At 40.6% G+C, this 20239-nt stretch overlaps 1 protein-coding gene across 1 annotated transcript in view; it reads left to right on the top strand.

Moving 5' to 3' along the window:
* The window catches only part of SNAP25 (synaptosome associated protein 25), a 60420-nt gene that overhangs the window by 12307 nt on the left and 27874 nt on the right, over positions 1 to 20239 (top strand). The gene's annotated exons all lie outside the window — the stretch shown is intronic.

Here is a 20239-nt window from a genome sequence, read left to right as displayed (position 1 = left end):
TGCTCCACTATTTAAAATTTCTTAACAGAACTGTCAGAACCTGTCTCTCTTCAAAGGATGCATGTGGACTCATAAGGGTCAGCAGCAATCTGGTATTCTCTGAGCAAATTATACACACTGCAGGACTGCCATACAGAGATGGGACAAAGTAAAATGTCCAGATGTAACTGCAGATGTCAGAAAATTAAGCCATACACTTGTGCTTGTGTGAAGTTTCATTTCTAGGTCAGACAACAGTTGGCCATCACTGCAAACATCTTTGACTTTTCTTCAAGTTTCATGCCTAGAACTCATAAAAAAGGAAATTACAAGTGCCATTTTTATGGGAGCCACATTGTAAAACTATACAAGTAATTAACAATATAGAAGTTAGCAACAGACAATGGAAGTAAGTTGTTTAAGGATGAGGTACTATAGTAATCAAGAAAAATACATAATTTGAAGAAACTATTTGTTGTCACTGTGAAAACCAAAATTGCCAGTTTCAGGTAGATGAAAATGGAAATACTTTTTCTTGTTGGTACAGTATGATTGTTGCTTATTAATTATATTTTTGAGTAAACTGCCAGTGAATTTTATTCATCTATACTGTTGAATTAATCTATATTCTTGAATTATATCTTATTATGTTAATTATGGGTCATCAGGAGACAAGCTGCTTAATAAACCAGACCAGCAAAAAATAAATAAATTTTATTTAATCAATGCTATTGAAATAAATGTATTTCAGAATTCAACCACCTGATTCTGTATAAATCTCACCATCACCACTTAAACTGCTGAACATTTCTTACACGAGGTCATCTCAATTATATGGTAAAATTGGAAAAATTAGAATGTGAAATATTGACAGAAACTGGGGAAATTCAGAATTTTAAATAAGAAATTTTACCCAGTTTCTCCCTATTCCAATACCAAAGAAAAGAATAATTCCCTCCAGAAACACCATGACCTATTGCATGTATTTTAGCAGCTGATCAACGAGCTTGAGTGCAGAATGTTTGATAAAGTAGTCATATCCCTAGGCAATAAAAATAGATTTGTTTCCCTGGCACGAAGATAGGGAAAAATTATTTTTGTCAGCAATTTGAAAAGGATAAGAGTAATTTTTAGAAAGGAATATTTGCACTTTTTTTTTTTTTTTTTTTTTTTTCCTGCAAAGCTTCCATTTCTGTAAGAAATGAAGAGTTTTAATGTCCTTAGTAAATTCCTCGATCATGCCTTGATTTGATTATAAAATCAGTATATCACACATTTCTAATGTAATGGCAAAGATTTTCTGTGTCTGTGTTTACCAGTGCCCATCTATGTGTCTTACATGAGTCTAGTTCAACTCTTGCCAAAGAGTCTATACTGATGAATGATATTTGTACTGTTGTTTGACCCAAAACCCCCTAAAGCATTTAGACTGATGATAGATTTCAGAGCCAAGAAATACTGATACACAATCAGAACTGGAGAGACGAGGGGACAAAGTTTTGCTGCATGTGCTTTGAAGGCGTTAAAAAAGCTTTTCTAGCCTCGTAACTTTGGTCACAGGCATGTAGTAAAAGGGAGAAATATTTAAATGTTTTACATCTCATTTTTGGATGAGATGAAGCAGATAAAGACTGATTTGGCTTCCCATGGCCAAGCCATTTCTGCAGATGATGCATCACATGCCTGGGGTAATAATGAAGCTGGCAGCCTCTAATGCAGGTTCCTTTTTCTTCTGAGAATGGCATTAAACATAAAATATACATCCTTGAAATTACATTATCTGGAATAGCAAATGCTATCCCATGTTTTGGAAAGAAGAATTTTTTAAAAGAAACAAATATCTGGATAAATCATATTTTAATACTGGTGTCTTCCTGAATTGTATTTTTCTTGTACCACAGCATATGCTTGCAAGTGATCCCTTATGGTGCCTCTGGGGCACCTGCCCTGGTCTTGGGCTCTCATGGGACAAAAGCACCCACCACAATAGCTGCAAAAGCTTAACACAGTTGTCCTTTCCCTGGCTTTCCACAGGCTCTGTGCCTGTACTTGTGGGCCTCAGGGTATCTTAAAAGAAAGTTAATAGGCACTGCTATGGGGCCACCAAGGATCTTAGGCTGTGTGTCCCTCAGGGAGGATTGCCACAGCACCCCATGGGTGTGATTTGGGACATGCCTGAAAGGCTCATGTTTTGTGATTTCCTGCTGTTTAGCTTTTGAACTGATCAGGGTTAGAGAGTGCCCTAACCTTGGCAGTGGAGAACTCCGAAGGGTCAGAGGACAGGTACTCACTTTCATTCCTGGGCCCATGAACATTTGGGGATTTGCTCATAGACCTTTAGTGGGTGGTTGATACAGCTCCTCAGTGGTTACTGTCTTTATGCCTGAAAGAGCTACAGCAGTAAATACTGGTGGTCAGACTTCTACCCAGGGCAAATGGGAGAGTATTCTTAATTACTCACTGATTTTACTCTTAAAGTTGCATGGCACAGGTTTTGGATTATGATCTGGTTTGTGTCTTGGTTTGGATTATGATCTTGAGCAGGGATGCCTGAAGGCTCTGTTAACAGTTTCATGTACTGACTCTGAAGAAGGACTGTTCTGACAGGTTACCCTCACATCTGCCCATCTGCTAACCAAGGACCAGTGATAATCAGCAGTGGAATGAAGGTGTCTTCTCAGCAGCCTAAACGTAACACGTGTCCTACTAAGTCAAGCTTCACTGGTTCAGTAACATTAATTTGCTCCTGACCTAATGCTCCCAGGGCTCCAGTTCAATGTGTTTATTAATTGTAGGAACAAGCTTTCATATGAATTTCATTGTTGAACTGAGCTACAAGGAAGCGAAGATTTGTGACTTCTATTCTGTTCTCCAGATCTGCACCACAAAACAGTGTTTACTGTGCCTGTATTATTTGTGAGCTTAAGGTTATAAGTGCTCAGCTTAAGGTCCGTTGAAATGCCCTGGAAAGAAAATAGCCTCATTAAGTTTTGGAGTAGATTTTTTTTTAATTCTTGTTCCTCCATTAAGAGGAGGTTTGCAGCAGGAAGCCTTGCGAAAGAACTCAGACTCCTGTGTCATGAGAAGTTTCATTAACGTGGCTCAGACACATAAAAAACCTGGGAGAACTTTCCTAGTGCATGATTGCTCCTGACATTAATCAGCTTCTAACTGAGGTCTGATGGGCTGATCTTTTGTTTTCCATCTCAGGAAAGATAGCTCAGGTTATGGAGTTATGGAGACAGCTGACTGAACAGAGTGGTCTCATGATGCACCATAGGAAGTGCAGGGTTTCAGAAGCAGAGAACTTTCTGTTACCAGAGGGAGATATTACTTGGTGTTGATGAACAGGATAAATTTCTGCTTTCAGAGAATGATTATTAAATATGAATAAATATTGAGGTTTTTTTTCATCAGGAATATATATATGTAGTTAGACATTGTAATCAATATGAGCTACTGTGACCGTAGCCTTACGACCTAAAATTTGGTACCAATGGGTTCAGAAGGAAAAACCTTTATTCCTTCAGTAGCAGTGAGATGAACTCCTCTGAGAAAAATTATGTGGGATTTTCTTTCTCACCTTAGCCAGGCAGGGAGAAGGATTTTTATAGTGTTTCATTATGAAGAGAGTTACCTGTTCCAGGCTCTTGGGCCAAGTCCTCATAAAATACAGATTTTAAATTCTTCCCTCAATGAAGCCAGCATTAGTTTAGCTCTCCCAGCCCAAGGCACTTCACTGCTTTCCAGCAATGAAGAAGAAGAGGTGTGCAGAATTCTTCCTCACAATCTGGCATTTTTTTCATAAATACAGAATTAATCTAAAATTAATTTTCCACATTTGCCAGTTTCACCAGAGACACAGTTATTTCCATATACCAGGTCAAAGTTTTAAGTCATGGCCTGTATTTTTGGGTTTCCTGAAATTCAGACTGAAGCTGAGTTTGCTTCACAGACTGCTGCCAGCTGCCTACTGGGCACTGATGATAATTCATGTATTTCTAGGGCCTGTCTGAAGTTTCGAACAGTGATTACCCTCAATGTCTAATGAAACCCCAGAACATAATTAGTCTTTTTTGTCTCCACTGTCCTGCATTACTTAACCTGGATTCTAGGCAGCCTCGTGGAATGAGGGATGTAGGGAAAAGAGGAGAAAATAAATAATTTTTTGGCTTGTTGCTGTGCCTCCCTTCATCTGGGGGTTGAATAAAAGCAGGACAGAGCACAAAGCCTCACTAAAAGCTGCACGGCTCCATCCACCTGAGGGTAAGGGGGCTACTGAAGTTGATTTCTTTCCTTGCCCACACCCTGCTGCACCCTCTGCCCCAGGGACATGCACTGGCATCTGGTTCCCAATATGCTCCAGCACTGGATCCTGCATCAGTTGAGAGCAAACGAGAGAGCAAAACTGTGTTTGCTGCAGCAGCTGAGAGCAAATCCCCAAGGCAAAGGGCTTCACTGCATCAAATATTAAAATTGACACTGCAGTATGCCCTCCCTGCTTTACTGCTGTATTGAATTTAACACTGGAAGCCTCCTTCTCATCCTCTTCACTGCAACACTGGAAGCAGCACTTGCAGCAGAGTCACTCACTGCAGAGACTGCAGTGCCCTCTGGTTTGCTGGAACCGGGAGATGTTGCCGAGGGGTTTCCTTGGGAAAAAAGGATTTGTGGGTCCAGGTGCAAATGGTGGAAGAGGGGGAAAGGAATCCCACTGCCGATGGAGTTGTTCTGTAGCAGAAGAGCCCAATGAGATAGAAAACATGGAGGCTGGAAACACATTTGTACTACATCCCTCTGAGGAGCAAGGTACCTCTTCTTTGGCAGTCACCCAAGTCAAAGAGTGTAATAAACTCCCAGAATTTATTATTTTTCTTTAAAAATAGAGCACACCTCTCCCAAAAGCTCCTAAAATAAATCTCTTGCCCCTGTTCTCTTCAGCTCAAGGTGACCTGGAAGCACAGCTTTCTCACTGGCATGTCAGTATTTTAGCACATGAAGGAGACCAGAGCACTGTCACTGTGACCACAGACGTACTCACTGCTTCTGCTCACTGCTCCCCACATCTGGGCTAAGCCAGGAGCATTTTGGACAACAGTTTGGCCCTCAGTCACAGGGCTCCCTCCTTACAGGGGCTGAAACACAGTTGCAGAGCTCTCTTAAGCCATTAACTGATTTATGTGACATAAATATTCCTTTTTTTCCTCAACAATGGCTTAAACAAGGGGCTTTTAACCTAACAGATGCATTTAGCCTATATGTCCTTAGGATGTGCTCTTTAGATGTGTTTTCAAAGGCTGGGAAGGTAACTTCATTTAGATCTGTGGTCTTCAGTTTAACCTTGGGTTAAATGTGAAGGCAGCAGCTGCACTACAAGTACTCTTACATGGAATGGATTTTCTGCTGCAGGTGTCAGTGGGGTTTTGGAAAGGAAGGAATCATCTCCCTCTTTTTATTCACTTACTAAGAAATAAGTGTCAGCACCATGAAAGCAATTCAGTATGAAATAACTGAGCAATGCTGGTAAAGGAAAACTATCTGTGTGTCTGACCCAGCGTTTCTTCCCTCATTATTCTTACTTCAAGAATGAAGACTCTCTGGGTCTTCATCCAGGAGTTTAGATTACATAAAATATGCAAGAAAACAATGACTGCTTTAGATTAAAATTGAATTACAATCAAGTGAAGTTCAGGCCCTGTCCTGCTGGCTTTATTTACAGGAGTAGTATCTATAAATATATAGTAAAGCATGTCAATATTTTTGCTTGTAATATATTTTACTGATGAATGACTTCATTATCAAGAATTGTTCTTACCTGTAAAAAAAAATCTCATTTCTAAAAATCCTTAACATATATTTGCAGAAGAAACATAAGAGAAGGGAGAGCCCTCCAAAACTAAAATCAGCTAAAAAAAACAAAGGAGGGCTGATATTGTAAGACTGGAGCACTTCTAACAAAATCTAAAAAGATGGTGGGCGTCAGAGAAGAGGCACATTTACCATTTCCTGAGCATCTCCAGCAAAACCCTTGGGTTCACCATATGTTTGAGCCACTTAGCCTTTACACTAACCACCTGGCCACTTGAAAGTGTAAAGGCACCCTGTGGGGTAGAATATCCTTTTTTTTTCACAATGCCTGCTCTCGCAGGCTTCACAGTGTACCAACCCCTAACTGTGCTTGGGGACATGGCCAGAAGCCACCTACCACTGCTGAATGCACCTTTGGGGAGGCCATCTGCTGCCCTCTGTTCTATTCAGGCATTTTCTCCGTGGCATTGACTGTGCTGGGCCAGATGTGATCAGCTTTATGGGTTGTACACCCTCAGCCTGGTCTCATCACAGGCTTTGCCCTGTGGTCCTTGTCATGCTGCAGCATCGTGGCATGGGGGTTGTGTCTGTGTGAGTCATCTCTGCCATGTTCTGGAGGCAGCACTGCTTGTCCTTGGGACAAGCTCTGCTCTCATTTAGAGGGCTGGAAAAGCAGAGGACCTTGGCCATACCCCAAATGTTCTCTGGATTTATGCTCAGGTGAATGAATGACAGATGTGCCTAAATGAGACTCCTATGAAGGTAGAAGTTGGAAGGAAAATCCTGTTTTTCTGATGTAGAACAAGTACCATTTTAATATTTAGAAGAATCAGATTGGCTGTCACTACACATTCACTTCAAGGAAAATTTTGTTCCTTCATTTTAGCATGGCTCTTTAAAAAGCCTCTGGTCTTTTAGGCCCAAAGTCACCCCAGGATGCTCACAGTGATGGCAGAAAAAGGTTTAGAGATTTAAATGAAAAAAAAGAATTGGAGCTTTCCTTGCCAGTCAGTGAGGCAAATTTCCTCTGCCCTCTGACAGACTGCAGGAATATTCAAGCACAGTTCCAGGGATATCCTCTGTCGAATTCTGTGACTCGTTTGTGACCAGACTGCGATTGCTCTCAAATGTCAGCTCTATTTATTTTTTTAGGGTTTTTTTTTTTCTCTGAGTTTATTCTTTCCTTTGCTTTTGGTAGTATGTGAATTGCTCTTGTCCTGGCTCACTGCTGTGGTTCATTGTCCAGCACCTGAGCCACTGGGTTACTTGTGTTCCAACACATGCTGCATCCAAAGAAACCTCTTGGCCATGTTGCATGTACACCTTCATGTGCCAGCCCCAACCTATATAACTCGAGATGTGCTTTTGTTCCTTAGATGAATGTAAGGCAATCTGTTTTTCTGCTTTTTGTTGTTGTTGTTTTTTGAGTCCTGTTTTCTTCAGAAAAAACACTCCCATGCTACAATAGCATACAGCAGTAGCTGTATCTGCATAGCTCAGAGTTCTGCACATTGAATAGAAAAGGTTTCATCCCCATAAACCTCTGTGCTGCTAAGTAGTTTGCACATCAGTGTCTCAATAGCCAAGCTTCTGGGCTCAAGAGTCTGTCAAATGCTCTTTATTTTATTTACTTGACCAAATTTAATCTCATGATTTATTGTTCAGCAGAGCTCTGTAAATCACATGCAACCCTATTGGACCCACTCAACTCACATCTTTTCTGAACCTTTCTGCAAGTGTATTTCAATATATCCATCTCTCTTAACAAGAATATGGACTTCAGCAGGGAAAAGAGGAAGTTTTTCCAAAATGTTTGAAGTTCTGACCTTTCTGGGCCATCATCTGTGCTTTAATGGATTCAATCAATAATGATGCAACTGTAAGAGCCAGGGAAGGGGCACCATTCCCACAGAGAACTGGAAAACTTTCTATCCCAAGCATAAATGGAAAGGAAAAAGTTAGAAGCTATACCAGACCATCTTACATGCCCTTGCAGGCCTTAATTCCTTTGTTAACATGTGCAAACAGACTAAAAAAGAACTAGCTAAATAAAAATCCCCATGCAGAGAGAAAGATTTTGATCCTCTGTTAAAACAGTTTGGGCGGAAAGGATTTTGCAGACTCTCTGTTAATCTGCTGATCACGTGGTTGAAAGCAATGCCCTTGAGGCCCTATCTAGCCTGTTGTCAAATTCATTGGTCAATAAAAAAAGAAAGGAAGAAAAAGGAAAAAAAAAAATAAATAGGAGTTGTGCTTTTGTTTTAGTACAGCTAAATCCTTGCCTGCAAATCTGGGTAATCTTCACCGCAGGAGCATGCTGAGGTTTTTTTTTCATCAGTCTCTGAAGGCTGAAATGGATTTCAGTGGAAGAGAGGTTTCTAAATCAGCCTTGTGAGCCTGTAATAAATAATGAGGAGTTCCCATACCCTGAATCAGGGAAAGCCAATTTGCATATGTGCCCTTGGCCTCTTCAGATTTATATTGCTGATTCCTGGAAAATTAGTAGCAGCCAGGAATTAGTTGTAGGTGTGAATCAGAAAGCAGCAGTGGCCTTTGAAAATGAGTGAATAAGTTTTGCATATCTGTGGGGTGCTGTTATGCATTCCTGTGGCTAATACAATTTGTTACTTAGCCTGGAAATGTCAGAACCTTTCAATATTTGACTTGTACAACTATAAGTGCACTGTAAGTATACGTTTTAAACAGTAATTTCCTATTTATTTATTTACTTCTAATAAACATTCACTGGCAAATATCAGTGGATATGACACAATGATCTTCCCCTCTAAACTCCCAATCGTGCCCACTGAGAGGAGAAGCTAGACCCTACCTTTTTTCTGAATGGCATCTGCAAAACTGAAGGTTTCTGGTAGTGAGTCTAGGCTGCTGAAGGTCCGTCTCAACTTCAGTCAGATGAGCTGTTTAAAGAAGAAAAAAAATTAGTTCGTGTGACTTTATTGAAAAACCTCCAAATAATAAAATTTAGATTTGTAAAACATGTATTAGCTTAAATTGAGTTCCCAGGCCTTTGCACACAAATCACATTTTAAAAAGATACTCTCCTCTGTTCTTATATTGTGCCTGCTGCATTTTTTATATTCCTATGCGTATCTGTGAATCACCTACATAGAAACAGAATAAAGTAGTTAAAAACTAGGAAGGGTCTTTTTTTATATAATATGTTTGTAGCCTTTTTCTTTTTTGTTTCCTGAGGGCAAGTAAGTTTTTCAAAGCTCATGGACTTTCCTCAGCTTTAACTCCTTTTTTCCACAGTTTAAGTTCCCAGTGGAGACAAAGGCACAAAGTAGAGTGGAGCAGGGAATAAGGCAGGGATTCCCTGGATGTGATGGAAAGTGAGACCTGAGCCAAGAGCATGGCTATAGGTCTGCAAAGCAAAGACATCCTTGGGGAAGCTCAGAGTTGCCCTCAAAAAGGTCAATCTATTTTTTCTTGGGTTTGTTTGTTTGTTTAAACAAAACAAAACAAAGCTCCATTGCCCTACTGAAAATCCATTGAGAGTACTGGAGAGTTCCAGAAAGTCTCCTGAACTCCTTTCAGAAATATTTTGGATAGCAGTTCCTTGAGGTGATAGGACATTGACTGAGGCTATAAGCCCTGGTGCCTTTTCTATTTTACTTAGGCTGTTACATTTCCACGTGACAGTGCCTTCACCACAAAAGGATGCATGAACAGTGAGAAAACTTCAGTTTGGCAAGCTCCCCTCCTTCTTGCTGCCTGTGATATTTTGAACAGAAAGATGGACAGATAGACACGTTGACATGTGGATAATGAAATTGTTTCTTTAAAGATAAGGCCCTGTCTCTTTAATTTGAAAAAGAAAAGAATATCAATAATCAGTGGTATCCCAAACACTTGGAGACAATGAGATCTTTACTTTCACATCTTCTTCTCTACCAGCTCTTGCTAGAAGACAGTGTCCTTTGGCATCACACATTTGCCACAGTGACCACACAAATGTCCTGAAAGCCAGTGAAACGTAACCACAAAAAGCCTGGTGAAGCTACAGCCCTTTGGACCAGCAGCCAGGCACATGTGTGCTCCACTGGCAATGCAATATTGCACTTACAATGGTGCTGTGAGGATAAAAAGAGCATAAAACTGAGACAGAATGTTGAGAAGGGGTGAAGGAGTGGGGCTTGTGCAGCACTCGGTTCAAGAAATAAACAGTAATCCAGGCCTGTTCAGCATAGAAAAGTAAGCCTTTACTGGTGTAACACAGCTCATGTGCAGGGGTAGGGTGGAATCTAGGACTGCAAAGAAATCTTGCAAATACAAACCACATGGAAAGAAATTAAATGCTGTCTGCCTGAATCTGCTGACAGCCATGACAAACAGGGTCAGAGGAACACCTTATTCCTGTCTATCACTTTGAAACAAAAAGTACAAAAACCTTGATGTTGAAGGTGTTAACTATGTCAACTATGCTAGTCTTTTAAACTAAAATATTTTGTTGTTCTTCCTCCACTAAATATTTTTCCATATTTTCCCATCAAAATCATAAGCCATTCCATATTTAGCTTGTGTAAGTACTAGCTACCCTGACAGATCGTCCCAGGTAGTCCTGAAAGCAGCAGGATTAGTAAAGGGATAGCACAAATTTTTAACATACAATTGAATAATTTCACAGCTGTTTTAATGACTGAGTTATTCATTTTTCCATTCAATTAATTAAAAAAATAATGCTTCTAAATTAAAAAAAAGTTACCACAAAATTTTCCCCTGACTTGCAGAGTTCCACAAAATACCGCAAAAATTGACTTGCTGATAGAGGCCAATGAAAATATGGTCTCCTTACTTCCTGTAATACTTCTGGGTTTCCTTTCTATTATTCATTTAGCCTAGAAAAATATTCATTTTCAATCTGCTTTCTTGCATCATTATCAGAAATTAGAGGATGATCTCTACTGGCTTGCATTTTCTGCCATTGATTTGATTTGCATGTAATAAAAGAGTGTGCAAGGCTTCCGACATGGTGGCATTTTGTGCTGGCATTGCAAAGGCAGAGAGGACTTGGAAACATTTGAATCAGAGTGGAGTGAAGCCTTTTGAACAACTACTCATGTTTAATGCTCTGGTGCAGAAGCTCAGCTCTTTCTCTGTTGCCACCTGGTCCACCCCTCTTAATTTATAAAGCTACAAAGGCAGACCCCTCATTCAAACCCACAAGCCAGTCACCACCAGACTGATGTGTTAGACATCTCCATTGGCAGGATTAAAAGTAAAAGAATGAGCCAACAGGACTGACTTAGTGTAATTTTCTCCTGCCACATCAGCTGTTAGGTAGCTGAGATGCTCTTGGCTCACAGACACTGCAGCACAGAGGGCAGTTAATTGACACAGACACAGTTCATCTTCTGTAATCCAGTCACTTCATAAGCTTGGATCAGATTGATCCAGACTCTGGAGGAAAGATGTGAATGAACAGGCTAATGCTCACTGCCCACTGACTTCCCAGCCTATGACCAACCACTTTCCTGGAGACCACTGAAAGGAGGTCTCTCATATCATCTGCAAGATCTCTGCACTTTGCAGCTGTCATCTATGAGCAACTCTTAGTGAGGAAAAGGAGCAGCAAGGCTTTGGTGCAGATAGGTGCTGAGTACCTTTGGTGCTATGAGCCAAGGGTGGATCCAGGACCTGCTCATATTCCCAGGATAACTGTACCTGCCTTTGGTGCACACTGATTTCCCTGTCACTGCCCAGGTTTGACTCCTGGCCTCACCCCTAAAGATGATTTTGATCTGGGACTCTCAACAGAGACGACATTTGACTTAAATCAGGAGATGTTAAAAAGGCTTGCATGTGGGTATGGAGACAGGGAGCTGGACCAGAATCTCTAGGCACTCTTGAGAAAGCTGTGTAGAGGGAACTGTCCCTCTCTTTCAACAAGTCTAGGAAGAAAAAATACAACAGCCCTCATGTAACCTCATGGGAACTCCCTTTATGACCCCCAGAAATATCTGCCATGCAGTTTTCCTCCTCCTACTTGCTGTCTTCCAAATCCCTCAATAAATGTATTGCAATAATTCCATTATATATGTGTATATTATATGTGTATAGTTATATGTGCATGTAATTATGTGTATATATATTCTATCTATACATCCATCCATCTTTTAATCTAAGAGAAACAGAAAGGGTCAGGCAGAGCTCCAAGAATATCTGACACAAGAGCATTTAAGACACCAAGAACTCCTGTTTTATACTTGCACACAGACCCAGATACACAGGCTCTGCTGTTCACCTTCCACATGCTTCCAGCATCTACCAGTGTGTTGCTGGCTGGAAGCTCCACCTGTATGCCTGACCCCACCAATGGCAGCAATAAAAATGCCTCTGACTTGAAATAGGGTGTGACTTTCACCCCTAGCTTCTAAAATTGGCTTTTAATCAGATTTAGCGGCTTAGGAGCAGCACAAAGAAACCCAAGTTGGAATATAATCAATGAGAAGAGAGGTTAACTGCTTGTCATTTCTGCAGTGATGGTATTTTGAGGGACACCTGAATCAGTTCAGGGTGTGAGTTTTGCTGAAAATTGTGACATGGTCAGAAATCTCATCCTCCAGCTAAGCAGATGGCTTTTGTTTTCCTCTCAGGTTATGGCCACAGAATGCAAATAGCTTTAGAATGAGTCAAGACATTTTCTTTAATCCTCTCTACTAATACCTGGATTTCTTGTCTTGAGCCACCAAGATCCTGCTATGCAAATGGCAAGTGAGGTTGTAGGATATTTTGGAGTAGGTGTCTCCTGGAAGGATGGGGAAGCACTAAGCCCTTTGAGCAAAGCTTATATTCTTATTTAAAACACCCTGTGAAATGCTGGAAAACCTTTTCCAAAAAAGACTCATCCAAACTGGAACCAGCATAACCAACAGCTGTTAGGATGATCAGGGCTACAAACAGCCCATCCACCAAGAAGTCACTAACTGAGCCTGCTCTTTCATGTTATAACACTGAGAAAGGTTATGACTGCTGTTTGTACACCTCAGAGAGAGAGAAAAATGGAACAGGGAAGGAGAAAAACTGTTTAAACCACAAGACTGGCACAGGAACAAGATGGTATTTTCTGGCTGTGAATTAATTTGTGCTAGAAATGAAATGTTTTCTAGGTACTGGAGAAGTAAAGGCCTGGACTCAGAACAAGTAGGAACACAATGCACTTAGGGAATTGTAGGACATTGCTTGCAAAGTTATAAATGAAGCTGTATGAGGCAGCTACATGAGATACATGGGAAATCGACTCAGGGAAGCCTGAGTCTCTGTGGTGTCTGTGTGATGTCCTCTGTGCTGCCAGAAGCCCCCTCCAGGCAAGGAACCCCCTCCTGGTATGAGGGTTTCTTTCTTTACTCTCCATTACTCTGTCTGGTTGCTTTCCCAGACAGAAAAACTCAAACATTTTTGACTACAATGTTTTTCTGTTGCTGTCAGAAAGAAACAAAAAAAGGAAAAAAAAGGAAAAACGTGTGGGTACAAAGTTGTAGAAATGACAGCAAAGTGATAATGTATTGAAAAGTTTATTTTCTACAGCGATTTTGTTAGCAGTAAAATGGGTAGGAAGTCAAGTTGTTATTACTCTAGAGTGAAATTGTAACAAAATGGCTGCTCTGTGCTTTTTTTTTTTCCCCCAAGTGGAGGAGCCTGATAAGGTGACATGCACATAAAACAGCAGTGTTGTCTGATGAGTTGAGAGGACAACAGTGACTTGCTTTGTATTGGGATGGGATGGCTGCAGGCATTTCTTTTGAATCTACCTGTTATTATCTGAGATCTCAACAGCAATTTTTCCCACCTGCCATTGCCCCTGGCTGCAGCATCCAGAGGGAAGCATGGGATGTATTGCTCGTACCCTCCCTATCTGCGGAAACCGGAGGCACAGAGCGGTTGTGTCAACACAACTTGTCTGCTGCACTGCAACTGTGGGTACACAAAAACACCCTCATTTACCTGCTAGTGCATAGGGGTTTGCCAAGGATTTGCTCACGCTAAACAAGAAGTAATTCCTCTGGTAGTACATCTGTTTTGTAATTGCATTCACACCAAGAAATAATTTTATTGAGATTTTTGTAATTATAGCAACACCCGGGAAAAGTGCTTTCCAGTTTCTGCGTTTTTTTTTTATTATTATTCATTCAGCAGATCCATCAGGAAACATAATTATATCAAATTAGACTTCAACTTAATTTTGGCCTCTGACTGGAGTATTCTTATTCCATCTATATATGAGTTCTGACACAGAGATGCAAAGTGAGAATATGTCATCATGCATTTATCCAAAAGTCACCACTGTCCTGCACTACATCCATCCCCAAACTGAGTGCCAGCCCATGTCCTGAAACACCCAGAAAAAAAAAGAAAAACGGGACAAGATAGGAAGGAAAATAATAATTTTATCCATATTGTATAGATTGTAGCCAGATTCAGTGGTAAAACAAGGACAAGCAGTCCCATCAGAGGATATACAAGACATCTGCAAGATGCTGACAGATACAGCCAGCAGCAGGAAACCAAATACCTACAGCATATCACATAGCTCTAGAGACTTATCTTCAGGCAATGCAAGCAAATCCTGAGCATAAAATAAGCTGTCTAAAGGTGATGAAGGAAGACAGTGACAAATTAGGAATTGCCTTCTTTCCCGAATTCACATTTGCAAGATCATGGTACCTGTCTTTCCAAAGTCAGGCCTAGACAAGCCTCACCAGGAAGCATTATTCTTTACTGAAAACAAGTGAAAAACATTGTGAGATTAGTTAAAATTGTACTCCATCAGTCTGGGCTGTGGATCTGGGCCCTAAGGCTTACAAGCAACCTGCTGTGGGATGAGGTGCCTGTGCCACAGGCTAATGCTAACATACCCTATGGAAACACAGGAGCAGTTTTTAGCTTCATCAGTAACGGAAACATAGCAAAGGTGTTTCTTTGGAAATGCAACTTTGCTGAAAACCTTGTGAATAAACTGCATTAAGATGTGCTGCAGAAATTATATTGAAAGCAGACTACCCTCAAGATATTATTTCAGAGTTATTTAAAATGTAAATCTAAAAAAAAAAAAAAGAAAGTGTTATTTTTTTATTGCTGGATTTTATGCAATAGTGTAAAATCTTCCAACAGGATTTTTCATTACAAAATTAGCTGATTTGGTCTCCAAGTGCTTTCAGATCAATAAAAATATAAGAACAGCAAAAGCAGAAAATTCTTCTGTTATAGACAGTATTAATTGTGGTGAGTTGTGGGTGAAATGGAGATGACAGAAGTCAAAGCTCTGGAGAGTTAGAGCTTGTGAGAGTCCACAATCTATAAAACCTACGCTCTCCGCCTCCTTAAATAATTTCTCATCAGCTGTTGTTTGTCACACCGAATGTGGGCAGCACACACATGCCTTTCTTGGCTTTCTGTTGGGCTCTGCCTTCAATACCACATCCTCAACAGAGTTTCAGAGGGAACCTGCTGTTGTCAGCAACACACATGGGTACTGGTGACTAAGCATCCTTTTGCAGCAGGTTCTCACTTTTGATGTAATTCTGATGTAATTTTTCATTCCCTATTGGTGTTAGAAGACAGTTGCTGGTCTAGATGGAGCTTTGGAATTAAGGTCAATGCATTTCTTAAATCCAGCCAGAGAAAGCCCATCCAGAGAAGGCTGGTGAAGGTGGTAAAAGACATGGCCAATGTCAGGGTGCTGCCACAAGGCAACTCTGGGGAGCAAGGATGAGCCCCTCCGTCTGTAGCTGAACTTCATCTCCCCCCTCAGCAGTGGGTGTTTCTCCTTCTACCAAAGACCAGATTAAAAATGAAAGGAGAACAGCCACAACCCATAAACCAGCTTTAAACAGCTCAGCATCCATCCGGAGATGCTTGATCCAAAATCTCTCTCTGGGTTTTCGAGGCTCTACTAATGCCACACCACTGCGGTAAAGCTCTTTCAGTCCTACAAGAAAGGAGCATAAAGTGTGGCATTGACTGGCTCTGACTTTGTTAGTAGGATATGCCAATGCAGTCATCCTCTGGCTACAAATATCCACAAGAAGAATGGATGTGTCCTTTAGTAACAGAGAGTGCTTAAAAAAGAACATTTTATTGTAGTGTTGCCCTCACCAGAGTAAATAGCAGCATTTTCATTTTTTGCTATTTATTGCACTGAAGTGTTTATATCACTGTGAAGCAAATATTTGCTTTCAAAGGTCACACATTCTATCTCTCTTCCTCTGGAGTTATATGTAGGTCTCTCTTAGACTTCAGTATGACTCCATCACTATATGTAATGTTCTTGCTCTGAGATTCCTTATTGCATCTGAGCACTACTAAAATAGCAGATGCAGAATTCAAAGTAAAATAGGCAACACATTTCCATTAGCCAGTCATTTTTTGTATTTTTCTTAAATCCTTAGTCTGTTGTGCTTCTGTACAAACGCAAGCATGTTGTATAAGGCTGATGCACAGGGAATTTGATATAAGTCACCCAAGTCCCTGAAGCTACTTGTATTGTCTAGAAGAACCAGAGGACAGCTCGGTACATGATGTACACAGGATTTTGTAGAGACATTTGGACTTTTGTCTCCTTTTAAGAGAGCACTGTATATGTCTGTGTGTGAACCCAGAGAATTTGCCCTCTCTTTTCTGAAATGGAAAAACAAGGGTCGTTGTGAAATTTTGAGCTTGCATTTGTACAACTGTTGCAAGTATAAACAAAAATTGGCTAAGTGTGTGCAAGTGACTGTAACTTCTGTAGCAACTTTTTCTTTTTTTAAATTAAAGTTTTAGATCTAAAGAACTTAAAATATTGCATCACAATTTTGATTTTCCAATCTCTAACATCTGCAGTGACTGTAGACAAAATCAAATGCAGTTTATGTTGAAAGACAGAGTGCCTTTTTAAGAGATTATTTCCAGCTATATTAGAGGTTGCTGGGTCAATTATAGGCTTTTGATACTTGGTTAAAATCAGCTTGAATGAGAACAGAATGCAAAATATCAGCTATTCTCAAAAATACAAATTCCACAGGGAATTTATCACCAGAAGTCCTCACAAGTATCTTTGACCCATTTCCATCTTAACACAAGAGCAGGTTTCATTTGGCCCTAGGCAGACTAATATCTTCTGGTTTTGAAAGTCTGTCTAGTGACCAGTGAGAGCAAATCCATTATGGTTTACATTTTCTTGGCCATTCCTGTAATCATTTAGCTGCAATGTTTTAATACATCAAGAAGACTATACATAGGTATTCCTAAGAAACACTATGTAGGAAGGAAAACTCCTAGTTGAGAAACCACAGAATCACAGAATGCTAGGGGTTGGAAGGGACCTTGGAAGATCGTCAAGTCCAACCCCCAGGGTTTGTTTTTGGAAAATCAAGGTGCTGGAATGGAATTTCAGCCTAAATGGAGCTTTTCAAGGAAAGTCCTATTTCTAATCTGTCCTATTCCACATTTTTAACTGCAAAATCTGCAAAAAACCTAAACCCATTCTCAGCTATCTGCAAAATATATGTGGTTTATCATACTGTGTGAAAATCAGTAACTTTTATTGATTCTTGTGCATGGTTTTCTATTAAATAAAGTTGAATCAGCACTGCTCTGGGGCACTTTTGTTTATGACTAAAACTTGCTGTAAAATGACTTGTCTGGAAGAATGCTCTTTGCTGTTTCTCAATCCATTCTATGTGCTTTACAAATACCAAACAATCTCAATAAACCTGTCAAGTTTGATCACTTGCCACAAAACATCTCTGGCTACAACCTCTGACATTTTTTTTAGCTTCATGAAAAATATGATGTGTCTGTCACTAAGACACCAACTGATGCTTTTTAATAATCAAGAAGCATAACTTGGGAGAAAAATCACAAAGTTTCTCCACTTTGTTTCTTTTCTTTGCACCCCCTAACACCAGTGCTGGCTTATGATCAAAAACTTGTAAGTAAAAGATCAAGAGTCAGGCTGGAATCTACTTGAATTTTCAGTTCATTTTTTTAATATCTGCAGTGCCTGACAGACTGTATTATTCATTATTGCCAGTAGAAGCACTCAAGTCACCTTCACTCATTTACACTTCTGTAGTCATTCAGCTCACATTGGATGCTCTCAGAGATTGAAGCAAATCCCCTGTTAGCATCCCATTTTCTCACTAAAGCATCACCTCCCACTTTACAGCTAGTAACATTCTGCCAGATAGATATAGAGGAGAACCAGTTTCCTGCCCCTCATAGCTAGGTGTAGATACCAATTAGATAAATCCCAAAGTCATGTCTAAATTGTCCTCTTTTTCATTAAACTCAGTGCTGTTATTCTGTGAGGGGTAAGTGTAGCGAGGGATCCAGGCAAAGGAGGACATTTTAAATAAATATTCTAAAACTAGGTCCACAGCCTTCATCCTAATACTCTGTTACAGAAGTAGCACCTGAAATATTTCAATTCTGAGCTCTGCCTCAACCTGGGAAAAAGCACATTTTCTGAAGCAGTGACTAGCGCCGGCCTGTGCCAAGTGGAACAGGAGTTTGGAGAGCCTTTCTTTACCAAAATAACTTCTTTTTATCCCAGCTGAGCATGTTGAATTTGCTGACCAGGAGCAGTGTCTTTCTGGAGGTGGGTGATGTGCCACAAAAGGCAGTGTGAGTGCATCAGCAGGGTGGTAAGGTTTGGGTAGTTTTGACAGTGTCCCCACACTTTTACATGCCCTTCAGGAGGAGACCAATTCCTGGTTCACCTTTTCCTCCTAATCCTCAGACTGTGCAAATTTTTATAAAGCGTATTTACCGCTCTTTGTGAACATCCTTGAAGTGTCTGATATAAACCTGAAATTAAGCTCTAGAGCATTGGCATTAGCTGGGGCTGCAGTTGAGTTGCATAAGCTCCGTTCTTCACACTGCTGTGACCATGCAGCTGGCAGAGGCAGGTGGGCTTCTTCTCCAGCATACATTTGGGCTCCTAAACATCGTGTGACCCACCACAAAATGTCAGCCTCCCTCTGACACAGACGCAGTGATGCGCTCAGTGGTGACAGTAAGATGCTGTGCCAGTAGCTGCAGGGCTGACTCTTTGAGAGGGTTTTCTTCCCGCTGTAGCTTCAAAGAGGAAAAGCAACCAAGAGCGAGGGCACAGCTAATGCGAAAGCATGAAGGTCACATATTCCCTCGTAGATAAGAAAAACAACAAGTCTGTTGTTGAAGCTGGAGATGAAATGCAAGGAGCTGTCTGCTTTCCTTATGTGTCTCTAAGCAAACAGGTTGTGATCTAGGAAATCTCCCTGCCCCTCAGCTGCACCTGTTCAGCCCAAACTCCTCTTGTCCTTACAATGAGCACTGTCAAAGCAAGGAACAGATTCACCTCCAATACATAATAACTTCCATTTAAACAGAGTTATTATTGTTAAAATTTTAGAAGTCAAGCTCTGCCCAGACTTATCTTGTTTCATTAGGGCTGCACATATTGCAAAGACAGGACAGAAAATAGCCCCTGGGTTTTGCCTTCTTACCAAAGCTTTGCTGAGAGAGGCTGCTTGTGTCCTCTTTCTGTAATTGAGCATGACAGCGTGTGCTTTATGGCTGTTTATTTGCAGTCCCCCACAACTTCCCCACCTCCTCTGCACCTGGGATTATGTTTTTCCCCAATGAACATATCTCACATTCAGTGAGCAGTAATTTTCAATGTGCCATGCTTGAATCAAGCAGAGAAATAAGCCAGTGTTGTTGCTATAAAGACCTGACAGATGGTAGGAGGACCCGCCTTTCTTAATCAAGTCATGCTCAGTAATCAGAGATAGCTTGAACTTAGAACAAAGAAGAAACTCTACCCAAATGGGGATTAATGGGCTACATCCTGATGTCTGGTTCGGGTGAGCTCAGTGGTGTCATTCTATATTGAAAGGGATAACTAAGATCAAAATCTGACTCACTATGGGCAGAAGTTGAAAATACCTCTTAGGTCTTCCCGTCACTTCCCCTGAAATGAAGGATTCTTCCACACAGAGAACTTCTCCCCAGTCTATCTGTGAATATTATTTCCGAGTTTGAACTACAGAATGCTGATATCATTAGCTGATAAAAATGTGCAGTGTCATTGTCTTTAATTTCATTGCAGATGTATTATCTGCGTGTCCAGCTCTCCAAGCTATGCAGCTGAAATATAGGACATGAGGGGCATAGGCTTGGCCTTGAGCTCCTTCATGTTAAGGCTTTTAATTCTACAGAAGAAAGAATGGGTCTCAAGACTGTTTCTGGTAGCAAATAATACTGACTGACTCTCCTGCTTCAATCTGAAGAGCATTTGAAAGGTTAAGAAAAAAGGATTTTCCTCAAAGAATATAACAAGGATATGTCCTTGTTCTTCAAGACTGATTAATAATACAAGAAAAAAGCACCACCATGAGCAATCAATCCTGTGTGCACTCTACTCTATGGGAATTGCTATCCAGAAAGAAAGAGTTTGGGTGAGGGC

The sequence above is a fragment of the Heliangelus exortis genome, chromosome 3, assembly GCF_036169615.1.
Source record: "Heliangelus exortis chromosome 3, bHelExo1.hap1, whole genome shotgun sequence".
Taxonomy (NCBI): domain Eukaryota; kingdom Metazoa; phylum Chordata; class Aves; order Apodiformes; family Trochilidae; genus Heliangelus; species Heliangelus exortis.
Note: the sequence above shows the minus strand (reverse complement) of the source record. Positions and strands in the feature narration are given on the sequence as shown.